This window comes from Arachis hypogaea, chromosome 6 (assembly GCF_003086295.3).
Source record: "Arachis hypogaea cultivar Tifrunner chromosome 6, arahy.Tifrunner.gnm2.J5K5, whole genome shotgun sequence".
In the NCBI taxonomy this organism is placed as follows: domain Eukaryota; kingdom Viridiplantae; phylum Streptophyta; class Magnoliopsida; order Fabales; family Fabaceae; genus Arachis; species Arachis hypogaea.
This window is the reverse complement of record NC_092041.1, coordinates 82,622,028-82,626,457: the sequence shown is the minus strand read 5'-3', so window position 1 is coordinate 82,626,457 and position 4,430 is coordinate 82,622,028.

Here is a 4,430-nt window from a genome sequence, read left to right as displayed (position 1 = left end):
AAGACACCTCAAAGAAGTCTATAACGTCCGAGAAGACAGTCCCCTGCCCGAATTACCTACTATCTCATTTACCCGAGAAGATGCTCAAGGGATAATTCCCGGACACGACGATCCAATGGTAATCACCATTATCCTAGCAAACGCCAACTTACATCGAACCCTGATTGACCAGGGAAGCTCAACAGATATCCTGTTCAAAACGGCCTTCGACAAGCTCAGACTTGAAGAAAAAGAACTAAAGGCCTATCCCACCGACCTATTTGGACTAGGGGATACTCCGATCCATCCCTTAGGATACATCTCGCTACACACTACCTTTGGAAGAGGCGAGCAATCTAAAACATTAAGCATCGACTACATTATAGTCGACGTCACTTCGGCATACAATGCCCTCATTGGGCGACCAACCCTAAACAGACTGGCAGCTATAGTCTCGACCCCACACCTCTGTATGAAGTTCCCTACCGCAAAAGGAATCGCTACCCTAAAAGGCGACCAAAAACTAGCGCGGCGATGCTACAACGAAAGTCTGAGCCTAAAAGGGAAAGAGGTCAACACAATAGAACTCGGACGAGTTCAATCCCGAGAAGATCTTCGGCCACAACCAGAGGGAGAAACCGAAAAAGTCCAGATTGGGAACACACCTGAAAAAATAACAAACATAGGAGCAAACCTCGAAACGGGCCTAAAAGAGGAACTCATAACCCTCTTAAGGGAGAATTCCGACCTCTTCGCCTGGAAAGCCTCCGACATGCCAGGCATAAGCCCCGACCTGATGTGCCATAAGCTATCAGTTTACCCGGGATCCCGACCTGTCCAACAAAGACGCCGGAAGCTCGGACCCGAGCGCATGCAAGCAATAGAAGAACAAGTACAAGCACTGCTAGATGCAGGGTTCATTAGGGAAGTAAAATACCCCCTATGGCTCGCAAACGTGGTCCTGGTAAAAAAGCCCAACGGAAAATGGAGGATGTGCGTCGATTACACGGATCTCAACAAAGCCTGCCCCAAAGACCCATATCCACTACCAAACATCGACGCCTTAGTAGACGCAGCCTCAGGCTATAGATATCTCTCCTTCATGGACGCATACTCGGGATACAATCAAATCCCGATGTACGGACCCGACCAAGAAAAGACCTCGTTCATAACCCCAAGGGCAAACTACTGCTACGTAGTAATGCCCTTCGGGCTGAAGAACGCAGGGGCAACCTACCAGAGGCTAATGAACAAAGTGTTCTCAGAGCACATCGGACTACAGCTGGAGGTGTACGTCGACGACATGCTGGTAAAGACACAAGAAGACAGAAACTTGCTGACCGACCTCACCAGTATCTTCGGCACCCTCAGAAAACACAACATGAGACTTAACCCGACAAAGTGCACCTTCGCCGCAGAAGCCGGAAAGTTCTTAGGCTTCATGCTGACTCAAAGGGGCATCGAAGCAAACCCGGACAAATGCCAAGCGATACTCAATATGAAGAGCCCAACGTGTGTCAAAGAAGTACAACAACTGAATGGAAGGCTAGCCGCCCTATCAAGATTCTTGGCAGGATCAGCAATAAAGTCACTACCTCTCTACTCACTCCTAAAGAAAGGGAAACCCTTCTCATGGACCCCGGAGTGCGAAAAAGCCTTTCAAGAATTCAAGGAATTCCTCGGGCAGCCACCAATCCTAACCCGACCTTTAAAAGAAGAAGAACTCATACTATACCTCTCGGTTGGAAATCGAGCAGTCGCTTCAGCGTTAATACGAGAAAATGACCGAGGACAACACCCCATATACTTTGTAAGCAAGGCACTACAATGGGCCGAATTAAACTATCAGAAGATAGAAAAATTCGCCTACGCCCTAGTGTTCACAGCTCGGAGGCTCCGTCCCTACTTTCAAGCCCACACCATCAAAGTCCGGACAAACCAACCCATGAGACACATCCTCCAAAAAACAGACCTGGCAGGACGAATACTGCAATGGGCGGTGGAACTGTCCGAGTTCGACCTCCACTATGAAACCCGGACTGCCATAAAATCTCAGTATCTAGCCGACTTCATCGCAGAATACACTGAGACCCCTGGAACCCCACTCTCATGGAACCTGTATGTCGACGGGTCCTCAAACAAAACTGGAAGCGGAGCCGGGGTTATACTCGAAAGCGACCAAGGAACGCGGATAGAACTATCCCTAAAATTCGAGTTCCAGGCTTCGAACAACCAAGCCGAATACGAGGCCCTACTAGCAGGTCTAAAGCTAGCCGAAGAGGTCGGAGCCCAGAAAATCACGATCTTCAGCGACTCCCAGGTCGTCACATCACAAGTAAATGGAAGCTACCAGGCCAAAGACCCAACTATGAAAAAATACCTGGACCAAACACAGGCACAATTACGCCACTTTTCAGAAATACAGATTCAGCACATACCTCGGGAACAAAACGCCCGGGCAGACGCCCTCTCGAAGCTTGCCAGCACCAAGCCCGGAGGCAACAACAGAAGTCTCCTCCAGGAAACCTTACAATCCCCCTCCGTGCTAAGAGAGGAAGAAGCGCTAAACATATCTAACCAACAGCAAGGATGGATGACCCCCATACTCAACTACCTGAAATCGGGAACTCTCCCCGCCGAAAGGAAGGAAGCTAGAAGACTCACGAAAGACGCCCAGAATTATACACTGATTCACGACATATTATACAGAAGAGGATTCTCAAACCCCCTCCTTAGGTGTATCCCGACCTCAGAAACAAAGAGCGTCCTCGAAGAAGTCCACGGAGGCATGTGTGGGAACCACCTCGAAGCTCGAGCATTATCCAAGAAAGTAGTCCGAGCCGGGTTCTACTGGCCGACTCTGCAAAGAGACGCAACGGAATTTGTGAAAATATGCCCCCCTGCCAAAAACACGCCAATTTTCACAAAGCACCACCCGAAGACCTTATCAGCGTCACCGCACCATGGCCCTTCGCAAAATGGGAACTTGACCTACTCGGCCCGTTCCCCCAAGGACCGGGGCAAGTCAAATACCTCATAGTAGGGGTCGACTACTTCACAAAGTGGATCGAAGCTGAACCCTTAGCCACCATCACGGCTCAGAAAAGCCGCAAATTCCTATACAAAAACATCGTCACAAGGTTCGGAGTCCCCTACTCCATCACCACAGACAATGGAACACAGTTCACAGACACAAGTTTTCGGAACTTGGTGGCCGAGCTAAAAATCAAACAGCAATTCACCTCAGTCGAGCACCCACAAGCCAATGGACAAGCAGAGGCCGCAAATAAAGTCATCTTGGCCGGGTTAAAACGAAGACTCCAAGAGGCCAAAGGGGCATGGGCCGAGGAGCTCCCCCAGGTACTATGGGCATATCGGACAACTCCACACTCTACAACGGGAGAATCGCCATTCCGACTAGCTTACGGGATGGAGGCAATGATTCCTATCGAAATAGATGAAGGGTCACCCAGAGTCATCTTCTACAACGAAGAAGGTAACCCGCAGGCACAAAAGGAAGAACTCGACCTCCTCCCCGAGGTCCGAGAAAGAGCCCGGATCCGAGAAGAAGCCTTAAAACGGCGAACGGCCCTCAGATACAATCAGAAAGTAATAAAGCGAAGCTTCTCCATTCACGACCTGATTCTAATCCGAAATGACATCGGAACACAAAAGTCGGGAAAAGGAAAGCTAGCTGCAAATTGGAAAGGACCTTACAAGGTAACAGAAGTCTTAGGAACAGGCTACTACAAAATATCCGACCTAGAAGGCAATGAGTTGCCCAGGGCCTGGCACGCCTATAATCTAAAATGATACTACAGCTAGAAAAACTTGACCCGAGGTGTACTCTTTTTCCCTACAAGGGTTTTTTAATGAGACACCCGGACAAGAAAAGCACCCGACCTAGCCAAGGGTAAACACTCTGTAAATATTCTTTCTTTTTTTTTTAATACTAATCGAATTTTTCTCTTTTCCTTCTCCTTCTTCTTCATGATGAAACAAATCCTGAAAAGTACCCCGCCAAGGCGCATTAATTTATGCTCGACAAAACGCAAAAAATCATTGCCAAGAGACCACACAAGGTCGGCAAAGATAAAAGCGACGAGGTTCAAATTAATGTGAGAAGTTATAAAGCAACCCTGAAAAGGCTCAAAAAAGCCAAATAAAAGAGGTTACAAAAATAACTTAAAAGGCCGACCAACAATAAAGGCCGGACCCAATAAAGGGAAGTACTCGACCGTCCCCCCCGAGGTCCGAGAAAAAGCCCGAACCCGAGAAAGAAGCCTTAAAACGGCGAAAACAAAGATTTCGAAAAACGCTTACTAAAAGGTTGCTATACAAAAACAGCCAAAAAGTACAAGCGAAGAAACGAAATCAAAGAGAAGGGTAAAACAAAGATTTCGAAAAACGCTTACTAAAAGGTTGCTATACAAAAACAGCCAAAAAGTACA